We start from the raw sequence: 15161 nt of genomic DNA, 5'->3' as shown, positions 1-15161 counted from the left end.
CAATCTTCCTGGTCACCTCCTCAAAGAACCCTATCAGGCTTGTGAGGCTTCATTAGTTCAGGTCTGTATTCTGATAACCACTGTACCACCACACTGGTTGGGTAAGCCATTGTTAACGGGGCAGAGCCCTAAAAATGGAGCCGGCAACCAGCTCAGATTTCCCATTCAAGCCAATCATCTTCAGAACTGGGCTGACTCTGAAAATCTTACATCTTAAAGCATAGAATGGTGTTGCTAACTTGCCACAGTTCAGGAGTTATGAATTTAGACAAATATATTTAATCAGTTTGGTGGACCAGAGCACTCACATTTAAGCTTATGAAATGGATTTCTTGAAGAACTTTGAAATGCAGGGAATCAGAAATATCAGGAAAAATCTGCCTGTCAAGGTAGCAAAGAAAAACTATTATGGGCTTTCAAAGTATAGCCAGATGCCACTTTGTCATTCAGTTCTCCTTGAGAGGAGCTTTGAGATGATGTGATCCTAGAAACTGAATCAATGAGAAGCTTTTCTTCCCCAAACAATGATCAATAATTTAGCTGTTCCTTTGCCTTTCCCAGTGACTGGTAATAGAGAGCAATGGATAGGAATGGATGAGTTGGATTGGGGTCTGAGTCTGAGCAGATTCAACAGTACAGGTTTTCCTATTATTCATTTTTATATATTCAAATAATTTGGAACTGAACATGAAGGAAGAAATAAGACAAGAGGAGGCCAAAGTGAAGCTTCAGTCTCTGCGCTTCTCACTCTGGCTAGCATTCAACTGCATTTGGAATGTTCCCATTGCCATGCCTGATGGAATATTGCTAATGTTTATCATCCTTCCAGCATTTGTTATATGATCTATGCTCCCGTTCCAACACTAGTTGAAGAAGCTTTCTATCACTGTTCCCACTTCACAATACTAGATTCCTTAATGCTTAATACACCATGGTAAACTTCCATTATAACCCAAACTCTTGCTGGTAAAGGTTAACCTTCCTTTCCTTTTGACCTACTGCTTTGATATTTGGGATCATTCTTTTTGCTCTCATCTTCACCAGATTATTCAGCATTGGACAGTTTTAAATAAAATCTGGGAGGACTATTGACCTCTGCAAATTCTTAAAAAGGAAATTTAGTCTGTGTTAAAGTAATGGTTAAACAGAGAGCTTAATTACAATATTTCCTATTTCCACTACAACAAGCATTTGTCAATAGTATTGTATCTTCTGAATGATGAGGATGCAAATTCTACAAAATAAACAAAGCATTCACCCACTGGGACATTTTCCATAATTCAATATATTTTTTAAATAAGGTTAACAATAGAACTGTTACATCCAGTGGAATGTTATGGATGGTTCATGTCTTAACTATGACCAAACAGGTGGGGATTACAAGTGGCAGGAATTACCAACATAGTTGCTCTTTTGAATCTTTCTAACTCTAGCCTGTAAATAAGATCTTTACAGAAAAACAGTCATAGATCATAGAACAGTACGGCACAATACAGGCCCGTCAGCCCACAATGTTGTGTCGACCTTTAAACCTTGCCTAAGACTATTTAACCCCTTCTTCCCACATATCCCTCTATTTTAAATTACTCTATATGCTTATCTAGCAATCTCTTGAATTTGACCAATGTACCTGCCTCCACCACCTTCCCAGGCAGCGCATTCCATGCCCCAACCACTCTCTAGGTAAAAAACCTTCCTCTGATATATCTCTTGAACTTCCCACCCATTACTTTAAAGCCATGCCCTCTTGTATTGAGCACTGGTGCCCTGGGAAAGAGGCGCTGGCTGTCCACTCTATCTATTCCTCTTGATATTTTGTACACATCTATCATGTCTCCTCTCATCCTCCTTCTCTCCAAAGAGTAAAGCCCTAGCTCCCTTGGTCTCTCCTCATAATGCATACTCTCTAAACCAGGCAGCATCCTGGTAAATCTCCTCTGCACCCTTTCCAAAGCTTCCATATCCTTCCTATAATGAGGCGACCAGAACTGGATACAGTACTCTAAGTGTGGTCTAACCAGAGTTTTGTAGAGCTGCATCATTACCTCGCGGCTCTTAAACTTGAACCCATGACTTATGAATGCTAACATCCCATAAGCTTTCTTAACTACCCTGTCCACCTGTGAGGCAACTTTCAGTCCCCAGATTATTCCTTTCACTTCAGTAATTGGAAGTGAATTGACTGAATTCTAGTTCTTATTTCTAGTATTCAGTTTGCTTGGTCATTTATTAAAAATGGAAAAGATGTTCTGATGTTTGCAAATACTGGAGAAACAACCTGTTATTATGTGGTTCTGGGCCTCGAACCAGATGATCAATTTCTCACCTGGAGCTCATAATAATATAGAGTAAATTCTAAAATAATGTCCATCTGCCTTCAATGAGAGTACATGTGGAATGTTTGTGTGTCTGAATGCCTGTGTGGCCAAGCTTGTCTTGTTTTAATCCAGTCTCTACACAATCTGTTGTGCAAGATTAGAAATATTAGAATTTAAAGGTCCTTGATTTCAGTGGTAGGCAGTTTACTAACCTGTGGGCCATATGCATTTTCACCGTGCCAAGCTTATGATGCAGGGTAGATCTTGGCAGATGTTCTGCTGTGGTGTGGTTATACATATGATGCTACGAAAAAGCCTCAAAATTCTGGAAGGGCTCAAATGGGAAAATAATTAATGTATGTGCCAAGTTGACACTCCATGGAATGTAATCGCTGATCATCCACTTTATACAAGTTTATTGGTGATACTTACTTTGTAAAATTCCTTGTTGTATGTCATAATCTAGGCATTTATTTAATGTCACCCAGACTGTGATGCAGAGCTGAACCATATTATCCTTAACTTGTCTGATATGATGTATTGAAAACCGATAGAAAGAGTAACCTTGAATGGCAAAGTGAATGTAAAAGCAATAGGGAAGAAGGAAAGGAAGGTTAATCTTTACCAGTAAAAATGCCTCCCCATGGGTTTGTTTTCCCTTCTCTTTTGGGAAAGCACATCTTCTTTAGTTTCCTAATGTTGAAAATAATCAGTCCCTCTAACTGGATTTTGCTTGTTGGTGAATTATGGATCTGTATTGCTAGGGTTTAATTACTCATTTAAGTAATGTCAATGCTTTTGGTTTAACCTAAGAAAACCTTGATTTATGTTAGGTGCATAAAGATATGAAAATGTCTGCTTCTTTGCAATGAATTGCATGTAAACTGAGTTATTGTATTGTCATACAAACTGTAACTCAAACAATGGAATCAACTCAGCTGAAATTTCATTGCTAATTCTAACACAATTCCCTAGGTCTGAAAAAACATGATGGCCTTGAGAAAACCAAACATCAAAAGTTACAAAGACAATAATATGATTGGGAAAATTAGTTCAGTAGAAATACTGACTACAAATAAGCAATAATACTTTTGTTATAGTGTATGAAAATTAAGTGTGTCTGCCCATGTCAAGCTATAGACAGACACACACAAGTCATAGAGTCATGCAGCTTGGATGAGCCCATGCCAACCATCAAACACCCATTTATAATTATCCCGTTTTTATTCTCCTCTCCGAATTGAGAGATATAAACCATGTGCAGGCAGATGTGTAGTTTAAATTGGCATCATGATGGGCACAGACATTGTGGGCTGAAGGTCCCATTCCTATCCCTACTAATCCACATGTCTTTGGGATATGGGAGGAAACTGGATCACACAGTCACAGGGAGAACATGCAGACTTCACACAGACAGCCCAGAGGCTAGGACGCAACCTGGATCACTGGAGCTGTGAAGCAGCAAGTACTAGCTGCAGCACTGTCATTTTGTCTAAGTGATAGGAAGAAGCCAGACATCAAAGTTTGTCACTGATGGAAAAGAATGGTTTTAAATGCAGAAACAGTTTTAATGAATGCCCAATGTCTCTAAACTGATGTCCAACAGTGACTTGCTTTTGCCAATATCTACTGTTTTCTTACTAAAAGTAATTGAACGTTGATGAACAATTAGATATCGTTCTCTCTGAGGGTCACACCTAAATGGTGCATCAAGAAGAAGATGAATGCCAGGAATTTTGTCCAGCACAGAACCGGAGTAGAAGTGAAACTCATGGACTTACATAAGCGAACATAGCAACTGAACCGGTGCCAAGTTAGACCTGCTGTAGGCACAGTGACTCTGTTCATTTGATTGAAGAAGAACACCGGTAAAGGACAAATGTAATCTGTGTATGTTTTAAACGAATTGCGTGTTGACAAATAAATTTTATTGTTTTTAAGAATTTTTGAGAGGTTTTATATATTTTAGTTTTAGTTTTGCTATTTTTTAAAACAACTTTAATGCTATTTAATTTCTTGGTTGGCTTTTTAATAGACTTACAATGTTTCTGAATGTCAAAAATATTTTGAAACATTCATCATTTTTGCCAGGTTTGACATCAAGTTAAACCAGTTGAGTCAGCTGTCAGTGAATGTTTCATTGGCATACATGGTCTGTCTCCCATGTGAAAGCAATTACACATGCAAGGTCCTGCCACCACAACACGACTCTGTGATAAGGATAACAATAGGCTTTATCAAAATGTTGACACAAGGGATCCCCAAAAGATAAGCTTGCATTTTGCATGCGTTGACCACAGTAGGCAGGACACTGGCAGGAAATACTGGCCTATTATATCCACAGTATGATCATTCCGTCAAAAAGTCCACCTTATTCATTGCCAGGCAGACCAGAAGTCTAAAGGTTAGTCAAGATTTGTCTCCGGTATGTGACAGTTCCACAAAGCAATCTTAAGTGGGAGCTTGGAGTTGACACTCACTACAAATGCTCCTGTGTGATCTAAGAAATGTACAGGATGCTACAGTGGATTAGGTTTGTGTGTTCATTGCAGCCCACCAAAGGAAGTGCTTGAGCAATGGCTTGAAAGGTGCAAAGCTGGTTAACCAGTAAATATCCCAACTACATGGGAAATTAAGTCCAAAGGAAAGTTTTAGTAGTGAATGAACAATGCTGACAAGTGAATGTTCCAAACACAGGATCCATAAAGCACAATGATTGGTCAACATGTTGTGAAGGGGCTAGTTGCATTTCTAGTTTGTCAAATGAGGAAATAAGATTCAATAGTTGTGTGGAAATCATAGCTCTTATGTCTAAGTTTTATATAAAGCTTCACCAAGAGTAAATTACAAATTAAATAGAGAAAATATTGGAAATTGTCAGTAAAGTAAGGCTGCATCTGTGAAGAGATGAATGGAGTCAATGGGCTGGATTATGCTGGACTGGGCTCACTGCATCACCACCCGACCCACCCATGCTCGTGCTTGTTATCAGGACCTGCCATCCTCAATGGCAAATGCTGATCTCCCAGTGGCGTTCACCACTCATTAGTGATAATCAATAGTGAAAAAAAACTGTATTCTATATCTTTGTATGTGCAAATCATGAAGGTCAGAACCAAGACAATCAATATCAAATATTTTCAAACATTCAATCAAGACTAAATTCACGAAATCACTGGCTAATCCCACATGCGTTCCTTTAGTGTCTGTTCTCCATGCACCTTTCCAGCTCTTTGCAGGACTTCATCAGTGACTGCAGCCGAGCTGGTTAACAGTCCCTCACTGCCAAAGGGTACAGATGGCCTGAAGAATTCCTGGCATCAAACAGCGCATTCTTGCCTTGAGTGCCAATAGTCTGGAGGAGCTGGAAAATTGCCACTGTACTCTCAGACCGGCAGTACTGGGAGCATTAGTTCTGCCATCATGTGAGAAGTTCACTGAATCATACCCCAAGGAGACTCTGCCTCTCCCTGGGTTGGGGCATCAGTTGACCTAAAAATCTGCTTCACAGAAAGCTAGAGAGCTTGCACTTCCTCAAAGCCATTGCCATGTGTGAGATGATGAGCTAAGATTGACAGAGGCTTTGTGCAATGTCAGAACTGAACAGGTGATATCTGTCTTTTACATTAGCAGGTATGATTTACTAAATCTGCAAATGACACAAATATCAGTAATGATGTTGATTGTGAGGAGGACTTTGGAAGATTTATTAAATATAATAAATACACAGGATATGGTCGGACCTGTGTGAGTACTAAGGACAGAGGGATCTTGGTGTACAAGTCCAAGGATTCATGAAGGTAGCAGCACAGGTAGATAGGTTGGTGAAGAAGGCATATTGGATATGCCTTCTTCATTTTATAAAACATTGGTTAGGCCACAGCTGGAGTACTGCGTACAGTTTTGATCACCAAATTATAGGAAGGATGTGATTGCACTGGAGAGGGTGCAGAGGAGATTCACCAGGATGTTTGCTGGAATGGAACGTTTCAGTTATGAGGGGAAACTGGATAGGCTGCATTTGCTTTAGGGTTATAGAAATTTCTGAGGGGCATAGGCAGGGTAGATAGTAGGAAGCTTTTCCCCATATCAAAGGTGTCTAAAATATGAGGGCATATGTTCAGGATAAGAGGTAGGGGATCTGAGGAAGAAGTTTTCACCCAGAGAGTGATTGGAATTTGGAACATACCGCTTGAGTGGGTGGTGGAGGCAGGTATACTCATATCATTTAATACAGTATTAGGATGAACACTTGAATCACCAAGGCATAGAAGGCTGCAGACTGAGTGCTGGAAAATGGGATTAGTATAGATGGGTACTGGATGGTCATTAGGGACACTGTGTGTCAATAGGGTCTGTCTGACACTGTGAGCTGAATATATTCTTCCAAGTATGTTAATTATATCTGAAAGATTGAAATCAACAGTTTGTATCATCTGAGAGAATTCACCATATTTCTTCGGGATGGTTTTGCTTTGACTGTAAATATTTTGACATCAAAAGTCAACCTGATTAATTTGTGAGATTTTGGACCAGTTATAAGAAGCACACCTCATTTCAAGAGATGAGTATATAATAAAGACTCCAAGTTAAAAGTACTGTACAGCATAAATAACCATGTTCTTCTGGGATCTAAATATTATTCAAAATGGATGTTTACATATGAGATCAATACCTTTCGCTTTTCATGATTCTCTCAAGTAAACAAAAAAAGTAGAAAAATGCCCATCATTTAAAATTCTTCCCATCTGTATACCATGTGAGCAAAATCCACACCAGAAGTGTGTATTCAGTTTTACAATGCCCTAGAAATATACTTCAGGGGACACTAGCACAAAAATCTGAGTTAACGTTAAAGTACAGCACTGAAAAAGTGTTGTACTGTTGAAAGTGCCTGTCTTCAGATGAGACATTAAGCTACCTTCCCACCGAAACACAAAAAATTCCATGCGGCTATTTTGAAAGAAGAGGGGCAAGGTCAATATTAGTTCCTCTCTTAATAGCATGAATGGTGGTTCCCATATTGCTCTTTGCAGGAGCTTGTTGTGCGTAAATTGTCTACGCTTTGTGTCTGTAGAGCACTTTGGTTTGTCCTCAAAGGAATATGAACGGAACTTTAGAAGTGCCAATCTTTTTTTCTCTCTCTCTAGGAAACCTGTGCCAGTTAGTTGGGAACAAATTGCATTCAATAATGTAAAAGGTGAACTGTTGGCGTCAATGAAAGTTCAACTTTGCATCCATGATTGTTATGGTTTAGTCGACAACATAATGGATTATTGTATTTAACCAGCAAACATAATGCTATATTATATTGATTTAATTGCACTGAAATAAGTCAAACAAGACTCCCGTTGTGTACATCAGAGAAGAACTTGCAAGGAAGGAACTATAAAAGCTCTGTTATCTTTATACTTGGAAATCCAGTGAAGCTTACTCCAAACTTCCAACAAGTAAAAGATTTAATCTTTCCTACTTCTTTTGCAAACAATGTAAAACAATCTGAAAACAAAAGAATTACTGTGCGAAGAATGACATGGTTTCCAGGCTGTAACCTAGAAGGCAAGTACTTCACTGGACGATTGTTGTGATGGCTTAACTAATGCAGGGGTAGAACAGGAATCTTAGGAAATTTCATGCCATTTTTATACCACAGATACAAGTCTTTTTGCCATAACTATCTCTGGATACTTCAGATCAAGAAAAGCGTTTGCCTATGAGGCTGTTGAAGCTGCTAGCTGATAATGGACAGGACATTGGGGATCTGAGTGAACAGAGTTGGCACTAGGATATCTTACTGACCAATGAGATTTAAAGATTGATAAATAAATAAGAAAGAGCTGTAGGGTATGAATTAATGTGAGTGGATGTTGTGAATTGAATGTTAAGTCAGGTACAGAAAGACAAATAAATTGCAAGCAGGAAAAGTGGCTGGGGAAGTGGGAGAAAAAAGGACAAGTGAGAAAAGATACTTTTAACGTTAAATTTCCGTGTGTAAGGGTGGATTGACTATCATGCCATTAAAAATGTACTGGTTCCAAATAACTTTGGCACTTTTACTTGGTGTGTACTGTGAAAATACAACAATGGTATTCATTCCAGGCTGATAGTGAAGCAGACAACCAGTGAACATCATTAGATTCACTGTCAGGTAGTACATAAGCAGGATGATCAGAAAATAGTATTTGAAATAAACTAATGCACAATAAAAGATGCTGGTTCTTCTTAAACATGCTCACAATTTACATGCAAAAGCAGTTTCTTACATGTTAAGCAAGTGATGAATAATTAGCAAACATCTTGACTCATCTGCAGCAAATATATTACGACCATTATGTTCCCACTTACCTTCCAATTCATTTGGCAGGGATTCAAATGGAGCAATTTACCTGGAGGCCTGATGTAGGCTGAAAATGGACAAATGTATTCCCACAGCAAGGGTACCCTTCCATCTTCTCCTAACCAAAGCTTTTTAGGGATTGCTAAATGACGAAATCCTGTTCATGAAGAGGACATTTTTCCTTCATAATATAACCCAACAGGACTGCCAGATAAACTAGTTTGTGAAGCATGGCATGGTTATTATTTTATGCCACCATTATCCTTCTAGATTTAGCTTCCGTCAGAAATTCAGCCCATTTGACCTCAGATTTTCTTGGGTCCTCAAGCTTTGCAGGAGCCTAACTCGAATGGTTAACACATTGCCCTTTTATGTTTGGCATTTACATTTGAATGTAAACCATTCACCAGGTATGAAAATATTTCCATAAAACTAACTATGGCATTAATTGGTGCTTAGCTGGCAAATTCATAAGTCGCTGTGAAGAACTGAAATGCTGCACTCTTTGTGGGCGCTAAAGCTCATTCTTGACAGAGAAAAAAAGAGGATTGTAGACCCCCCAGGCAGAATATGAGGTGCTGTTCTTCTCGTTTGCATTGGGCCTCACCCAGGAAGTGGACAAGGCCAAGGACAGACATGTCAGTCCTTTTTATCTCTCAGAGGTTTGTGAGTCTTTGGAACCCTCTTCCCCAATGAGCAGTGGAAGCAGAGACTTTGAACATTTTTAAGGCAGAGGTAGGTAGATTCTTAATAAGCAATTTGGGGGGTGTGGGGGGATATTACTGGGGTAGGCAGGAACGTAGAGGGTAAATTCAGATCAACCATGATATTAATTAGCAGAGCAGGTTTGAAGGTCCGAATGGGCTATTCCTATTCTGTACTTTGTATGTTCTATACAAATCCCTTTTCTATGGGTTTATGGACTTTTATAAAATTTGATCTGGTCATCCGGATGCTTTTTAAATAATACCAGGTTTTCTGCCTCCACCATTCCCGCAGGCACCTTTTCAGACCCAGCAGCACAGTGGCACAGCAGGTAGAGCTGCTGTCTCACAGCAGCAGCGACTGCATTCAATCCTGACTTCCGGAGCAGTCCATCTGGTGCTTGCACATTCCCCCCGTGATGAAGTGGCTTTCCCCCGGGTACTCCAGCTTCCCTCCACATCCTAAGGGCTTCTGGATTGGTAGGGAAATTTTCCCTGATATTTGGGTGAGTGGTGGAATCTTGGGGGAATTGATGGGAACATGGGGAGAATAAAACGGGTGCTTGATGATCAGTTCAGACTCAGAGGACTGAAGGGCCTGTTTCTGCGCTATATGACTGTATGATTCCATCTCTATGGCATCCTCAAGGTTACAAATATTGTTCCACAGCTTTCCTCCGTTCCTACCAATTATCTTATATCAACATCTCCTGGTTATTGTCCTTCCTGCTTAGATCCTTCCCCCCATCTCATAATTATATCAGCCTTGTTTAAGTTTTCTTTCATTGCAAAGAAATCAATCCCAGCCTGGCCATTCTCTCTTGAGTAAAACTCTCCAGTTCCAGCATCATCCTTGTAAATCTACTTTGCAATCTCTCCAATGCTGTCACATGTGATAAAAGGAATTGTACACCATACTGTAACTGTGCCCCAACTAGTGTTTTACTTTATTCTAGCATGACTTTATTCTATACCTGTCTGCCTCAGTCAATAAAAACAAGCATCCTGTGCGCCATCTTAAGTCCTTATTACCACCCTTGCTACCTGCAGGGTCCCCTGAATATGTCCTCCAAGATACCTCTTTTCTCCTAATTGCTCCATTTCATACCATTTATCATATTTTCCCTCGCCATATTTGCTTTCCCTAGATACGCCACCTCACATTTCTCTGGAGTGAATTCCATCCATCATTTTTACCCACCTAATCAGTCCATTGACATCTTGCGTCACCCAATAACTTTCTTCCTCACTATCAATGACACTACCAATTTGGTATCATCTGCAAACTTTTTAATTATGGCTCCATTTTTAAGTTTAAATCTCTGATGTATTATATCTTTCTATACAGTCCAAGACTCAACAAATAGAGATATCCTTTCAAAAGAACTGACTTCCCAGTAGGACACATTTACAATTTTCATCCAATTAAGAGTGAGTGTTAATTATAGTAAGAAATTATAATAACAATAATAACATCTGTTCTCACAGTAGAGGGTAATAGCAGTGATGGCTGAGGAAGATTAAAAACAAGAACACATGCAAATAACCCAAGTCTACTTTATACTTCAGAATGATGATTACATTATTTAAACCAATGGCAAAATGTATTGTATTAGAATACAAAATAAAGCACTTGCCTCAAGATTTATTAAGGATTTATTTAAGAAGATCTATTAAGCCCTAATTAAGCCCCAATTGTGCATTGTACTGAAGATGAACAATTAAGAGGATTCAAAGCTTCTGATGCACAATTTGACATTTTGAGGCTGAGAACTGAAGGACAAGCACCAAAATAGTTTGTATCACACATACCATCCCAGACTTGTTCCTATGGAGAAGAACCCAAATTGGACTGACAGATATGCAATCTCCTATAGCCTGTCACCCTGATTTATTTATTAGGATGATGGGTTGAAGGTGTCAGTGTGAGAGAGGAAAAGCTGTCATTTCTCGTTGCTGCAAAGCCACTCATCGTTCAGAATAGATGTTTTTACTGCTGCATAATACTGGTGTGCCAACCAATGATAAGTGTAATTAGTCCTGCTCAATGTGCCTTCAAAGGGAATGAGTTTTTTAAACCTACCAAGTGCAGTGCTGGGAAAGTGTAATGGAAGTTAAGCAAACGAATTCATAAACACTTCTAATTTTCACTCTCAAAGAAACGTATCACTGTGAAATGAATTTCCTTCAATGTCTGCTTTAACATTGATTTGAAATACTGAAATAGAATGTCAAATATTGTCAACTGTAGGTAACAATGAAGCAAATTCCAGAAATTAACACTTCCCCTACCAAGCTTTGTTCGTTTTTTGTCTGTAGATTTATTGCATTGTACATTATGTTTGACATGCTATTGACAGGCAAATTGTTATGCAAGTTGTTGTGTAACAGTAAGAGGTTTGACGAAATACTTCTTTGTGTACAGCCAGTATATCTAATTGGAAGTAATTCTCTACTCTAATTTACTTGTAATTATAGCTGGAAGAAAACAATGTCATCCTTTACGTTTTTTGGGAGATTGTTTGCTAAAGATTAAGCTGCACCAAAGGCCAATTCGAGGACCTAAATGAATGGGCACCTATTTAGTATAATTGATGTCCTTTGGGCCAATTTATCTTTCTAAATGAGCAGTACCCAGATAAATGGAGGCACTCCATAGAGAGAGTGCCATTTGCAAATAACAGTTCTGAGGCTATGGTCATTTTGTGAAGGTAATAAAACAGGGATTCCATACCAACTGCAGAGTGTAACAAGCAAGAGGGGCCAGCAACCTTAACTAAGGACCCAGCCTTATGTACAAGGAGGAATCCCAAGGTAAATTTAGAGTCACACAGCACAGACCAGGACTTCTGGCCACCTTATCTGTACCAACCATTGTACCTCTATGGACTACAGTCAGAGACTTTTTCCCAGGGTGAAAATGGCTAACACGAGGGGGCATAATGTTAAGGTGATAGAAGGAAGGTATAAGGGGGATGTCAGAGGTAAGTTTTTTACACAGAGAGTGGTAGGTGCATGGAATGCACTGCCTGCAGAGGTGGTGGGGGCAGCCAGGCTGCTTCGAGAGGCAAGGGAGGAGATTGTTGAACCGCTGGTAAGGATCTTTGAGTCCTCGTTGTCCACGGGGATGGTGCCAGAGGATTGGAGGGTGGTGAATGTTGTCCCCTTGTTCAAAAAAGGTAGTAGGGATAGTCCAGGGAATTACAGACCGGTGAGTCTCACGTCTGTGGTGGGAAGGCTGTTAGAAAGGATTCTAAGGGATAGGATCTATGATCACCTAGAGAATCATGGACTGATTAGGGACAGCCAGCATGGCTTTGTGAAGGGAAGATCTTGCCTCACAAGCCTGATATAGTTCTTTGAGGAGGTAATGACGAAGATTGATGAGGGTAGTGCGGTGGATGTGGTCTATATGGATTTTAGTAAGGCGTTTGATAAGGTTCCTCATGGTAGGCTTCTTCAGAAGGTCAGAGGCCAAGGGATCCCAAGCTTGGCTGTGTGGGTTAGGAATTGGCTTGTCTGCAGAAAGCAGAGGGTTGTGGTGGAGGGAGTGCCCTCGGATTGGAGGGCAGTGACTAGTGATGTCCTGCAGGGATTGGTTCTGGGACCTCTACTTTTTGTGATATTTATAGATGACTTAGATGAGGGGGTGGAAGGCTGGGTTAGTAAGTTTGCAGACGACACTAAGATCGGCGGTGTTGTGGATAGTGTGGAGGGCTGTTGGAGCTTACAGAGGGATATTGATAGGATGCAGAGCTGGGCTGACAAGTGGCAGATGGAGTTCAATCCGGAGAAGTGTGAGGTGGTAAACTTTGGAAGGACAAACTCAGGGGCAGAGTAAAAGGTAAATGGCAAGGTACTTGGCAGTGTAGAGGAGCAGAGGGATCTGGGGGTTCATATTCACAGTTCACTGAAAGTTGCCTCACAGGTGGATAGAGCAGTTAAGAAGGCCTATGGGATGTTAGCTTTCATAAGTCGTGGGATTGAGTTTAAGAGCCGTGAAGTGATGATGCAGCCTTACAAAACTCTAGTTAGACCACACTTAGAGTACTGTGGCCAGTTCTGGTCGCTGCATTATGGGAAGAATGTGGAGGCGTTGGAGAGGGTGCAGAGGAGATTTACCAGGATGCTGCCTGGATTAGAGCGTATGGAATATGAGGAGAGGTTTAAGGTGCTAGGGCTTTATTCACTTGAAAGGAGGAGGATGAGAGGAAACATGATAGAGGTATATAAAATATTGAGAGGAATAGATAGAGTAGACAGTCAGCGCCTCCTTCCCAGGGCACCAATACTCAAGACAAGAGGGCATGGCTTTAAGGTTATGGGTGGGAGGTTCAGGGGAGATGTCAGGGGGAGGTTTTTTACCCAGAGAGTGGTTGGTGCATGGAATGCACTGCCTGGGGTGGTGGTGGAGGCAGATACATTGGACAGGTTCAAGAGTTTGTTGGATAGGCATATTGAGGAATGTGAGATAGAGGGATATGCGGGAGGAAAGGTTTAGATAGTGTGAGGGTGGTTTGATGGACGGCACAACATGGTGGGCCAAAGGGCCTGTTTTGTGCTGTATGGCTCTATGATACATTAAGGACATTTAAGAGACTCTTAGATAGTCACATGAATGATAGAAAAATGGAGGGCTATGTGGCAGGGAAGGGTTAGATAGATCTTAGAACAAGACTAAATATCAGCACGACATTGAAGGCCGTAGGGCCTGTACTGTGCTGTAATGTTCTACTCCCATTTGCCAGCACTTGGTCCACAGTCTACTGTGCTTTGGTGATTCAAATGTTCATGCAGATGCTTTTTAAATGTTGTATGAGTATCTTCCTCCACCACCTTCTCAGGCAATGCACTCCAGACTTCAGCCATCCTCTAACTGAAAGTATTCTTCCTTCAATCCCCTCTAAACCTCTTACTCCTCATCTTAAACTTCTATGTTCTGGTCTTTGATACCCCTGCTGTGGGAAAAAGTTTCTTACTATCTACACTATCTATGCCTCCATAGTTTTATATACCTCTATCAGGTCTCCCCTCATTATCCTCTGCTTCAAAGAAAACAAACACAACCTATCCAGTCTCTCCTCATTACTGAAATGTTCCATCCCAGACAACACCCTGGTGAATCTCCCCTGCACCCTCTCCGGTACAATCATGTCCTTCCTATAGTGTGGCAACCAGAACTACACACTATATTCCAAATGTGGCCTAACTGATGTTTTATATAATTGTACCAAGGCCTCCATGGTTTTATATTCTGTGCTAACAAAAGCAAGTATCCCATATACCTTCTTCACCAGTCTACCTGCCTACACCGTCATCTTCTTGGACTTGCAAACCAAGGTCTCTTTGTTCTTCAATACTCCCGAGAGTTCTGCCATGCAGGATAGATGTCTTATCCTTTCTAGACCTGCCCCAAAATATCTCACCTCACACTTATCAGGATTAAATTCCATTTTTTTTCCTGGTCCTGAATTGGGCAAGGTCAATTTATATTGAGAAACTGAAATAAGTTATGAGTGTCAAATTAAATATGCTAAAGGATTATTCATAGTGCAGTCTCCAAACTGAAACCAGTGTCAGATGTTGTCTGGTTGTACATTGTTTCCTGTTTATTTGGCCTGGATTAAATATCTCCTAATTAAACAGAGATCTCTCTATATACAGTATATGCTTCTGGACACGCATGGAGCTTTCTGTTCAAAATGTTTAAATGTGCAGGATTAGATGCACTCTCTGAGAAGCGACATTGATTAATTGGTAGCAAAAAACACTGGTTACCTCAAAAACGCTGCTAAGAGCCCA

This window comes from Pristis pectinata, chromosome 18, assembly GCF_009764475.1.
Source record: "Pristis pectinata isolate sPriPec2 chromosome 18, sPriPec2.1.pri, whole genome shotgun sequence".
NCBI lineage: Eukaryota > Metazoa > Chordata > Chondrichthyes > Rhinopristiformes > Pristidae > Pristis > Pristis pectinata.
The sequence above is the reverse complement of the archived record's forward strand: the minus strand, read 5'-3'. Positions refer to the sequence as shown.